Source organism: Callorhinchus milii, unplaced genomic scaffold, assembly GCF_018977255.1.
Source record: "Callorhinchus milii isolate IMCB2004 unplaced genomic scaffold, IMCB_Cmil_1.0 Scaffold56, whole genome shotgun sequence".
In the NCBI taxonomy this organism is placed as follows: domain Eukaryota; kingdom Metazoa; phylum Chordata; class Chondrichthyes; order Chimaeriformes; family Callorhinchidae; genus Callorhinchus; species Callorhinchus milii.
In genome coordinates, this window is record NW_024704797.1 from 170401 (window position 1) to 183237 (window position 12837).

Sequence of the window (12837 nt, forward strand, 5' to 3'; positions counted from 1 at the left end):
CGCACTGCGGGGGGAGAGGGGGAGAGAGAGTGAGAGAGAGAGAGAGAGAGCCGATCCAGCAGGTCTACCCAGTGATAGAGCTCGCACTGCGGGGGGAGAGGGGGAGAGAGAGAGAGTGAGAGAGAGAGGAGTGAGAGAGAGAGAGAGAGAGACAGCCGATCCAGGAGGTCTACCCAGTGATAGAGCTCGCACTGCGGGGGGAGAGGGGGAGAGAGAGAGTGAGAGAGAGAGAGAGAGAGAGAGAGAGAGAGAGACAGCCGATCCAGCAGGTCTACCCAGTGATAGAGCTCGCACTGCGGGGGGAGAGGGGGAGAGAGAGAGAGTGAGAGAGAGAGAGAGAGCCGATCCAGCAGGTCTACCCAGTGATAGAGCTCGCACTGCGAGGGGAGAGGGGGAGAGAGAGAGTGAGAGAGAGAGAGAGCCGATCCAGCAGGTCTACCCAGTGATAGAGCTCGCACTGCGGGGGAGAGGGGGAGAGAGAGAGTGAGAGAGAGAGAGAGAGACAGCCGATCCCGCAGGTCTACCCAGTGATAGAGCTCGCACTGCGGGGGGAGAGGGGGAGAGAGAGAGTGAGAGAGAGAGAGAGCCGATCCAGCAGGTCTACCCAGTGATAGAGCTCGCACTGCGGGGGGAGAGAGTGAGAGAGAGAGAGAGAGAGAGCCGATCCAGCAGGTCTACCCAGTGATAGAGCTCGCACTGCGGGGGGAGAGGGGGGGAGAGAGAGAGTGAGCCACAGAGAGAGTGAGGGAGAGACAGAGAGAGAGGCTGGTGGGGGTATGGGGGTGCTGGGGGGATCGGCGGGGGGTTTTCCGGGGGCCTTACCTTCCCGATATTCCATGTCTTGATTTGTTGAAGTTCTGTCAGCAGCTGCTCATCATTACAAGCTTTTAGCTTCTCAATCAGAGCTCGACAGTCAGCAGGCTACAGCGAGAGATAGTCACTGATATTACTGTCTCACACACACACACACCCTCACACACACACACTCTCACACACACACACACTCTCACACACACACACACCCTCACACACACACACTCACACACACACACACCCTCACACACACACACACCCACACCCTCACACACACCCACACCCTCACACACACACACCCTCACATTCACACACACCCTCACACACACACCCTCACACACACACCCTCACACACTCACACACACACCCTCACACACACACCCTCACACACACACCCTCACATTCACACACACCCTCACACACACACCCTCACACACACACCCTCACACACTCACACACACCCTCACACACACACACACTCTCACACACACACCCTCACACGCACACACACCCTCACACACATCCTCACGCGCACACACCCTCACGCGCCCACACACCCTCATGCGTACACACCCTCACGCGCACACACCCTCACGCACACACATCCTCACGCACACACACTCACGCGCACACACCCCCTCACACACACCACTCACGCGCAGCACACACCCCCTCATTCACACACACCCTCACACCAGTCATTATACTCACACACACACCATCTCTCAACTCAGACTCTCGATGGATGTGTCAGCCTGACTCAGTCAGTCAGTCCGCACTCTCACCCCCTCCCTTCCCACCCCACGGACCCCCTCCCTTCACCCCCACCCACATTCCCCGACCAAAACAAAGGCTGCGGGTGAGTTGATGAATAATAATAATAATAATAATCCTTGTATTTGACACCACAGCTTATCACGGCGTCGAGACGTCTCGAAGCGCTTCACAGGACACACCGGAGAGTGGAGTCAGCTGTGTTTCACCCACAACACAGTCACTTTACAGTGTATCCCACGAAGCACTTTGAGACGCCTCGAAGATGTGATAAGGCGCTGTGTCAAACACGAGGCGTATGATTGTATTATTATTACTGTTACTACTACTGTTGTTGTTGTACTATTATTATTAATATCCCCCAAACCTAAACACCTCAGACTTACTGCTTCAGTTGGCGTTTTCTTCAGTTTGGTTCGGTCAACTTTCATTTTTCTTTCGTGGTCTGTAACCTAGTTCTGGAGAGAGGGGGAGAGGGAGAGAGGGGGAGACGGGGAGGGAGATGGGGGAGGGGGGGTGGGGGAGAAAGGTAAGAAAGGGAGAGAAAAAATTTGAAAGGTTCAGTGCATTTAAACACACACACAAAGCAATTCTGTCACGGAAAACTTTTAGAACCCATTCGCAGAAGTAAAACCGTCAGAAGTCACGTCGGGGTTTGTGCTTTTAATTTCCCGCAATAGGGCTCCACCCTGAGACGCAGCGCTGTTGTGCCTTTTCGTGAATGGGGGTCAGAGGGGGAAATGTCAGTGTGTGGAGGGGCGAACACCAGCACAGACACGATGGGGGGAGAGAGGGAGAGAGCGAGAGAGGGAGAGGGAGGGAGAGGGAGGAGAGCAGGGGAATGGGGTTAGAGGAGACAGCGCCAGTGTGTGGGGGGGGAAGCGAGCGCACCCGTCACGCGAAACACACGGTCACTCCACTCGACTGAGACGTCTCAACCGGCGCGACAAGGCGCCGGGTCAAAAATTTCAGGATTATTATCACTGTTGTTCCGGCGGAGTCCTGCGAACGTGTGACGGGGGTTCAAAGGCGCGTTGCGAAGAAAAAAAGGTGAATAATGATCTTATAATAATAATAATAATAGTACTCCTGGCGTTATCGGGCTGTTGAGACGCCTCAAAGTGCTTGACAGATGTGAAGTGGGCGCTGGAGGCAGCGTGGACGACACAGGAAACTGCGGAGGGTGTGGGGGGGGGGGGGTTTCCGCTCTGTCTACAGCAAACCGCCTTATCCACTCTTCACCTCTCTCGCGACGCGTTCTCTCGCGACGCGGCGTATACACAGCAGAATCCCGGCACTAAGCAGCGAGGCTCCCAGAGCCTTCACGGCACATCGGTGTTTCTAATATTATAATAATAATAATAATAATAATAATAATAATAATAATCCCGGCATTTGACGCAAGGCCTCGAGTCCCGTCGTCGAGGCGCCTCAAGGCAGGGACTCGCTGTGAAGCGCGGTGTTTTGCGGGCGAAACGCGGCACCCGATTGCGCCCGGCGACGTCCCCCACAAACAGCCGTGGGCTGAGTGACCACATTATTATTATTATTATTAGTGCTTTTGAAGGGATTATTACCCCCGGAAAAGTGATCAGTCAATTGACTAACAACCGGGTACCTACTGACTGCTGGTGTGTGTGCGTGTGTGTGCGTGATTGCGTGTGTGTGCGATTGCGTGTTGTGCGTGATTGCGTGTGTGTGCGTGTGCGCGTGTGGAGTAAGGGAATCGAACCCAGGTCCTCTCGCTTGTGAGCTTGTGAGGCGAGTGCTCCGACCGCTGCGCTACCGGACTCCACAACACCGGAGGCGCTCCGTTTGCGGCAGAAATAATAATAATAATCCTTGCATTCGGTCCGGCGACTCTCGCAATGGGAGGACGCCCCAGACCGACTCCCCGTGAAGACTTACACGCGCGCAGGACGTGCAAACACTCGCGAGAGGTTGTGGATTCGAGCCCCGCATCTGGACATCACAGCGCTGGGGGGGAGAGAGAGGGAGAGGGAGAGAAAGAGAGAAAGAGAGAGGGAGAGAGACGTATTGTCGGAGACGCCGCTCTTTCCAGACGAGCTGTTTAAACCTCACTCACTCCCCGTCTGCGCCCCGGACGTTAAAGATCTCCCCCCACACAGCGCTGTCGGTGTCGGAGTGGGGGGGCGGGAGGGGGGGGACGACTTTCTCTCTCTCTCTCTCTCTCTCTGTGTCCTGGTTGACGATCCCCTAAAATAAACAGCTCCGTCGTGACACGGACACTTGAGGGGACGTCGCTCCGCGCAATCGGCTGCCGCGTTTCGTCCACAAGACACAGGAAAAAGACTGACTGCCCGGGGCGGGGCAGGGCGGGGCGGGGGGGGGCGGGCGGGGGGGGGGGGGGGGAGGGGGTAGCGCGGGCGGGGAGAGGGGGGGGGGGCGGGCGGTCGGGGGGCGATGAATAACAATAACAATAATAATCCTCACATCTGATACAGCGCCTTATCACGTCTCGAAGCGCACTGCGACCAACACAACCACCACCTACACACACACACACACACGCACACACACGCACACACACACACGCACACACACGCACGCGCACACACGCACTCAGCCGCTGGGGAAATCAGTGAGGCTTCATCAGAGGGCCGCGTTTGCACAGCTCTGCACAGCCAACGCCGACTACCGCGACTACCGCCACCACGACTGTGCGCGTTTACACAGTAATAATCCTGACCCGGCGCCGCGGCGCATCGCCGAGACGTCCCAAAGCGCTTCGCGGGCGTTTTCCTGGGCGTAGCGCCGCGGCCGACTGCGCCCGGGGACGTCCCCCGCAACACGAGCGGCCGCGGGACTCAGCGACCAAATTATTATTATTATTGTCGGGGTTATGACTCCCGGAAAAAGCGATGCGCATCCCGTGAGGCGCTTGGAGGCGTCTCGGAGGCGTCTCGGAGGCGTCTCGGAGGTGTGATCGGGCGCCGGGAATGTTATTGTTATTATTATGATAGAAACAGGAGGAGGCCATTCAGCCCCTCCGGCCCCTCCGGCCATTCTCGGCAGCGGGAGGGACTGAGGGGGGCAGCATCGCTCTGACCACAGGAACATGCGCGCGCACTCACGGGCACGCGCACTCACACACGCAAACCACGCACCCGCCACACGTGCGCGCGCGACCGCGCGCACACGCAACCCCCCCCCCCCCCACCCCCAACACATTTGCACGCATGCGCATACCCGTACACGCGCAGGCCAACGCTCCATGTGCGCTCACACGCAAACACACACGCAGGCACACTCACGAGGGCCGCCGCTCCATACACGCACACACAAGACACACACACAGACAGACAGACACACAAGGCCACCCCTCCACACACAGACACGCACACGCGCGCGCACGCATGCACACAAACACACACACGCGCGCGCACGCGTACACAAAACGCCAGAGCAAAATGGGCCTGTGTTTAGACCGTCCCTCAACCACCTTAACCTTAACCCCACCTGAGCACAGAATTACACAGCAGCAAAACACATATACCCCCCCACCCACATACACACACCCCGCGCACACATATACCCCCCCACCCACATACACACACCCCGCGCACACATATACCCCCCACCCACATACACACACCCCGCGCACACATATACCCCCCCACCCACATACACACACCCCGCGCACACATATACCCACCCCCTACACACACCCCGCACAAATACCATCCCCAAAAACACACGCCTCGCACACACATGTACCCATACACCCCCCCACACACACCCTGCACACACATATACTCACACACGCCCCGCGCGCATATACCCACACACCCTCATCACACACACACACCGCACATATACCCAGCCCCCCCCCACACACACCCCGCACACACACATATACCCACACACACCCCGCACACATATAGCCCCACCCCGACACACACGCGCGCATATATATACCCACACACCCCCCCCACCGCACACATATACCCCCCAAATCCGCCCCCCCACACACACACACCCCACACATACACCCACCATCACCCAGACACCCACCCCCCCCACACCCGCGACCCCCCACGACACACACACCACCACACACACACACCCTGCACACACATACCCCCACTCACATAGATACCCCCACTCACATATCCCCACACACGTATACCCACCTACGCCCGCGCGCATATACCCCCACATACACACACCCCACACGCACATACCCCCACACAACCACCCCGCGCGCGCGTATCCCCACATACGCACCCCGCACAAACACATACCCCCCCCACCCCCGCGCACGCGTTATACATACCCATAAGCACGCACATACATATTACCCACACACACACACACACGTTACCCACACGGACACACGCGCACACGTTACCCACACGGACACACGTTACCCACACGGACGCATAAAAGAAATTTGACAATTCGGTTTACAAAATGGAACAAGTCACCCCCCCCCCACCCCCCCCCACCCCGTGTGCGCGGATCCTCAATCCTGTGGGAAGGACTCAAACACAGCCCCCGGCTTCTCTCTCTCTCTCTCTCTCTCTCTATCTAGATTTCCTCCTGTTGACTCCCTCCCTCCCTCCCTCGCTCGCTCGCTCCCTCCCTCCCTCCCTTCCCTCCCCTCCCTCCCTCCCTCCCTCCCCTCCTTCTGCTACGGATAAACCGTAAAAAAAAAACACAAGGCGCGTAAAAAAAAAAAGAAGAAAAAAAGCGAGGAGCGAAGTAGAAATTACCAGCAGCCCACCTCGAGGCCCGGGGAAGGAATCTTTACTCCCATCACTTCGCTCTCTCTCTCTCTCTCTCTCTCTGTGTGTGTGTGTGTGTGTGTCTATATATATATATATAAAACAGAGGCCTTCCTCGCACCGTCTGTCGGGTTTGATTATTTCCACCTTATCATCGCGTGCAAATTAAATTGCTTCGCTCGCTCGCTCGCACACGCTGCGCGCACACGCACACGCTGCGCGCACACGCACACGCGCGCCCGGCGCCGCGAGAGGGAGAGAGAGAGAGAGAGAGAGAGAGAGAGGCTTTAAACCGGAGGCGACTGAGGACAAGGACCAAAGTGCGGTGGCGGTGGCGGTGGCGTGAGCTGCGTTGGGAGCTCTCTCTCTCTCTTTCTCTCACTCTCTCACTCTCTCTCTCCTCTCTCTCTCTCTCTCTCTCTCTCGCTCACTCTCTCGCTCACTCTCTCTCTCTCTCTCGGCTCCTGGTGCTTAGTCAGTCTGTGGGGAGGCCTCAGGCTTCACGTTAACCCTCTCTCCTCCCCTCCCTCCGTCCCCTCCCTCCGTCCCCTCCCTCTCTCCTCCCTCTCTCCTCCCCTCCCCTCCCTCCCTCCTGACACACACAGGCTCTCGCTCGCACACACACACACTCGCACACGCTCACACGCACACGCTCACACACGCTCACATAACCTTTACCCTCTCCCCGCGCCCCCCCACTCCACCCCCCCCCCCCCCCCCCAAAAAAACCCTCTCTCTCCTCTCTCGCTCTCACCCCCGAGAGATTATGGGGCTCAGCGTATTTTTTTTTCGGGGGGGGGGGGGGGACGGACGGGGATAGATTTAATTCAAAAAAATGCAGCACTGAATTTTTTTTTCACCGCTCTCTTCCCTCTCTCCGTCCCCCCTCACCCCCTCATCATCTCTCCCCCTTCCACCCTCCGCGCCCCTCTCCCCCCCTCCCCCCCCCTCGCGATCTCTCCCCCTTCCTCTCTCCTCTCGCTGCCCCTCCCTCTCCCTCCTCTCCCTCACCCCCTCTCCTCTCTCCCTCCGTCTCTACCTCTTCTGCCGCTCCCCTCTTCCCTCTCCCCCTCTCACTCATCAGCATCTCATCTCACCAACGAGAAATTATTTTCCGGGGAGTGGTGGGGAGGGGGTGGGGGGCGACGAGATTAAGTTGAGGCGTTTGAGCCTTTCTTGACACACTCTTTTAAGAGCAAAAAAAATTGAAACGGTCCTCTTTAAAATGGGGCCGCAAACCAGACCGTCTATTATATTGCATACATATCACCCTAATATATATATATATGTTATATATTAACCCATTATATATATCTATAGCACACAAAACATAAAGACAAACCTTAAAACCAAAGGAAATTCCAACACCCCCCCTATTAAATACAAAATACTTAACAATTAAATGCGGTTATGAAACCCAGTCACTACACACCTTGCAGTGCGTCCCGTGAAGCGCTTCGAGACGGTCTCGGCGACGCGATAAGACGCCGCGTCAGCGTCCCGAGTCGAATGAAATGATTATGGCGACGAGAAAAAACTTGGGAGGAACCAATTCGGAAAAATGGCGCTTTCGGGGCTCAAACCCTCTTATTGGCGAAGGCCGTCCTCTCGCGGGTCTCGCGCTCCCACCCACACACCGAACCCCCCCCCCCCCACCCCCACAAGAACACACATCCTGTCAGACTGTCCTGATGGATCTTAAGAGGGGAACGTTGAAGTCGCGACTATTTTTTTTTTTTTTACCCGCAGTCACTACACTTCGCAGCGTGTCACGCGAAGCGCTTTGAGACGTCTCGAAGGCGCCATTAAAAAGTCAAAGGACATGAAACAATTCTTGAACTTCTCTTACTTTCCCCTCTCACTCTCACTCTCTCTCACTCTCTCTCTCTCTCTCTCTCTCGTAGGGTGAAGAGGGAGAGTGAAGTTGAGAGGGAGAGAGGGGAATATGAGGGAGGGAGGGAGGGAGGGAGGGGGTAGAGTGAGCTGAGCAAGAGGACAGGGCACGGGAGAGAGGGAGGGAGAGAGGAGGGGGGATGAAGGAAAGAGAGGGGGTGCAGGAATGAAGAAGAGGGTGAGGGTGGAGGATGAGGGAGCGAAGGAAAGCGGGAGATATAAGAGAGACAGAAGATGAGAGGATGAGAGTGAAGGAGAGAGAATGAGGGACAGAGCGCTGGAGGACGAGGGAGTGAAGGAAAGATGGGAGGGAACAAGATAGATGGAAGACGAGAGGACGAGAGGAAGAGGGCGCAAAAGGAGAGACTGAATGAAGGAGACAGAGGGCGGGAGAGAGGGGGAGAGAGAGGGAGAGAGAGAGAGAGAGTCTTCTCCTACAATAAAAAGTTAAATAAAACACGAGTGACGATGAAGAACAAAAGCTTTACCGTGAATCCGGTTTGTGTATAAACCGGAGGAAAGCGGAGAAACAAGGGGTTCATTGCTCTTCTCTGTCACAAGGAGGAAGTTTAAGGACTAAAGCATGTGGGGTTTTTTTTGGGGGGGGGGGGGTGGGGTGAGGTGCGAGTGTGGCGGCAGCGAGTTGGGGGGGTGGTGGGGGGGTGGGGGGCGGAGAGGGGAGAGCAACCACTCAGAGATGCTTCCCCCACATGGAGTACGCTGTGTAACTATACAGGTTCAAGATGTTGTGCGGTGGGCAGAGGTGGGGGAGTGGGGGGGGGGGGTTGGGAAAATGGGGAAAGGGTGGGAATATGGTGGAAATGGGGGGATACGGAGAGGGGAGTGTGTGTGTTGTGTGTGTGTGTGTGTGTGAGGGGGGTTGAGGATTATTTGGGGGTCGGGGTGGGGGTGGAGGGAGGGAAAGTGAGGGCGTTGGGGGTGTGAGGAGGAGGGATTGCCGTAGAGGGGATATTGGGAAGGGGGTTAGTTGGTGTGTATTGGGGGGGGGGGGTGGGGGTGCCTGTGTGTGTGTTTGAGGAGCTGGTTTGAGGGGGTTACTAAGGCTGCGTGTGAGGAGAATATGGGGGGCAACGTGTAGAGATTGTATTGAGGGGGGGGTTGCGGGTGGGGTGGGGGGGTGAGAGTGTGTATTGAAGGGGAGGGGGGGGCTGAGATGTTAGTGTCTTGAGGGAAATATGAGGGGAGGGGGTTAGTTAAGGTATGAGTGTGTGTGTGTGGGGGGGGCAGGGTTGAGGGTGAGGAAGTGGAATGTATATTGAGGGGGGAGGGTGTGTGAGGGGGACAGATCAACCCCATTCCCCCCCCCCATAGCCCTGATCAACCCCATTCCCCCCCCCCATAGCCCTGATCAACCCCACTCCCCCCCCCCCATAGCCCTGATCAACCCCACTCCCCCCCCCCCATAGCCCTGATCAACCCCACTCCCCCTCTCCCCCCATAGCCCTGATCAACCCCACCCCCCCCATAGCCCTGATCAACCCCACTCCCCCTCTCCCCCCATAGCCCTGATCAACCCCACTCCCCCCCTCTCCCCCCATAGCCCTGATCAACCCCACTCCCCCCCCCCATAGCCCTGATCAACCCCACTCCCCCCCCCCACAGCCCTGATCAACCCCACTCCCCCTCTCCCCCCATAGCCCTGATCAACCCCACTCCCCCACTCTCTCCCCATAGCCCTGATCAACCCCACTCCCCCCCCCCCATAGCCCTGATCAACCCCACTCCCCCCTCTCTCCCCATAGCCCTGATCAACCCCACTCCCCCCCCCCATAGCCCCGATCAACCCCACTCCCCCCGCTCTCCCCATAGCCCTGATCAACCCCACTCCCCCGCTCTCTCCCCATAGCCCTGATCAACCCCACTCCCCCCCCCCCCATAGCCCTGATCAACCCCACTCCCCCCTCTCTCCCCATAGCCCTGATCAACCCCACTCCCCCGCCTCCCCCATAGCCTGATCAACCCCACTCCCCGCTCTCTCCCCATAGCGTTGATCAACCCCACTCTCCGCTCTCTCCCCATAGCCCTGATCAACCCCACTCCCCCCTTCTCCACCGGCCTTTCAGGCAACGATTCCAGATCCCAACAACTCGCTGTGGAAACAATTCTCTTCGCCTCCTGTTTCTTCTAACAACTATTTTAAACCGATGCCCTCGGGTTCCCGACCCACCGCCAGTGGGAATAGTCTCTCCTGTTCACCCGATCGAATCCCCTCATCATTTTGAAAACTTCTGTTAAGTCTCCTCTGAACCTTCTCTGTTCCCCGGAGAATAATCCTCACTCCTCTGCCTCTCCTGATCACTGAAGCCCCTCATTCCTGGTACCATTCTGGTCAATCTCCTTTGCTCCCTCTCCAATGAGGCCTAACCTGGGGGACAGTGTACATTGTGGGGGACAGTGTATATTGTGGGGGACAGTGTACATTGAGGGGGACAGTGTATATTGTGGGGGACAGTGTACATTGAGGGGGACAGTGTATATTGAGGGAGGGCAGTGTATATTGAGATGGGCAGTGTATTGTGGGGGACAGTGTACATTGAGGGGGACAGTGTATATTGAGGGGAAGGGCAGTGTATATTGAGATGGGCAGTGTATATTGTGGGGGGCAGTGTATATTGAGGGGAGGGGCAGTGTATATTGAGGGGAGGGGCAGTGTATATTGAGGGGAGGGGCAGTGCATATTGAGGGGGGAGCAGTATATGGGGAGGGGCAGTGCCCCTCCTCAATATACACTGCCCCTCCCCTAATATGGGGCAGTTGGGGAAGGGGGGGCAGTGTATAAGGGGGGGGGGGTTAGTGAGGAGGTGTTGATTGGGGCAGTATTTGGGGGGAGCGGCATTGGGGAGGGGGGGCATTATGTGAGGGGGGGGAACAGTGTATGTTTGGGGAGGGGGGGCAGTAGGTGGGAGGGGCTGTGTGGGGGGCTGTGAGGGGAGGGGGGGCTGTGTGGGGGGGACTGTGTGAGGGGGGGCTGTGTGTGTGGGGGGGAGAGGGGGGGCTGTGTGTGTGGGGGGGGAGAGGGGGGGCTGTGTGTGTGGGGGGGAGAGGGGGGGCTGTGTGTGTGGGGGGGAGAGGGGGCTGTGTGTGAGGGGGAGAGGGGGGGCTGTGTGTGTGGGGGAGAGAGGGGCGCTGTGTGTGTGGGGGGGAGAGGGGGGCTGTGTGTGTGGGGGGGAGAGGGGGGGCTGTGTGTGTGGGGGGGAGAGGGGGGGCTGTGTGTGTGGGGGGGAGAGGGGGGCTGTGTGTGTGGGGGGGGAGAGGGGGGGCTGTGTGTGGGGGGAGAGGGGGGCTGTGTGTGTGGGGGGGGTTGTGTGTGGGGGGAGAGGGGGGTCTGTGTGAGGGGCTGTGGGGGGAGGGGTGAGGGGGGCTGTGAGGGCTGTGAGGGGGACTGTGTGGGGGGTCTGTGTGAGGGCTGTGGGGGGGTCTGTGTGAGGGGCTGTGGGGGGAGAGGGGGTCTGTGTGAGGGCTGTGGGGGGGTCTGTGTGAGGGCTGTGGGGGGGTCTGTGTGGGGGGGAGAGGGGGGGCTGTGTGTGTGGGGGGGACTGTGAGGGGTGGGGCTGTGTGTGAGGGGGGTGGGAGGGGGACTGTGTGGGGGAGGGGGGGTGTGGGGGGGGTCTGTGTGGGGGGAGAGGGGGGTCTGTGTGAGGGGCTGTGGGGGGGTCTGTGTGAGGGGCTGTGGGGGGGGTCTGTGTGGGGGAGAGGGGGGGGTCTGTGTGAGGGGCTGTGGGGGGTCTGTGTGAGGGCTGTGGGGGGTCTGTGTGGGGGGGAGAGGGGGGGTCTGTGTGAGGGGCTGTGGGGGGGTCTGTGTGGGGGGAGAGGGGGGGGTCTGTGTGAGGGGCTGTGGGGGGTCTGTGTGGGGGGAGAGGGGGGTCTGTGTGAGGGGAGAGGGGGGGTCTGTGTGGGGGGGAGAGGGGGGGTCTGTGTGGGGGAGAGGGGGGCTGTGTGTGAGGGGGGGACTGTGAGGGGGAGGGGGGCTGTGGGGGGGGTCTGTGTGGGGGGGAGAGGGGGGGAATGACCGCCTGAAGTTCTCACCTGAACGCCGTCCGCCATCTTTTCCCTCCTTCAGTGCCCGGATCTCAGCCTCGTTCTGGCTCACAGCCGCCGCCGCGCTCCAGCGCCACCCGCCGGTCAGAGCGGGTATCACCCCCAGCGCTGCCCCCCACCCCAACCCGCCCGCCCGCCAGCGGGTCAGCGCCGGTACTGCACCATCCAGTGCTGCCGCCAGCGGGTCCCCGCCGGTACTGCACCTGCACTCATACAGGTGTAGTGCCCTCTCTGACCTGAGAGGGTCTTGGACTCCAGCAGTTACCCCCCAACGCAGCCTCTGGGCTCTCCCCCCACCCCACCCCCCCCACCCCCCCCCCCTCACCCCAAGCCTTGGCTCTCGCCAACCTGCGCCTAACGCTCTCAGGAATTAGGTAACCAGGGGGCGTCCCTCCAGAGAGAGAGAGAGAGAGAGAGAGTGAGAGTGCGTCCCATCGCACACACTCTCTCTCTCTCTCTCTCCCTCCCTCCGTGGAAGGACACGCTCTGCTGACCCAAACCCGGGGGGTGTTGGGCGCAGGTTGGCGAGCGCCCAGGCCTGGCGCGTGCG

The 12837-nt window shown here is 58.9% G+C and overlaps 1 long non-coding RNA gene across 2 annotated transcripts; it reads right to left on the reverse strand.

The window, feature by feature from the left end:
• Positions 1-135: 135 nt before the first annotated feature.
• On the reverse strand, positions 136-12344 carry LOC121851562. 2 transcript variants are annotated; one of them, XR_006085919.1, is made up of 4 exons: positions 12276-12344; positions 1974-2045; positions 823-921; positions 136-191 (listed from the first exon to the last, which is right to left on the reverse strand). It is a non-coding gene; the product is annotated as an uncharacterized LOC121851562 (long non-coding RNA). The 2 variants fall into 2 exon arrangements; XR_006085918.1 differs by lacking the exon at positions 136-191 and adding an exon at positions 660-696.
• Positions 12345-12837: the final 493 nt, after the last annotated feature.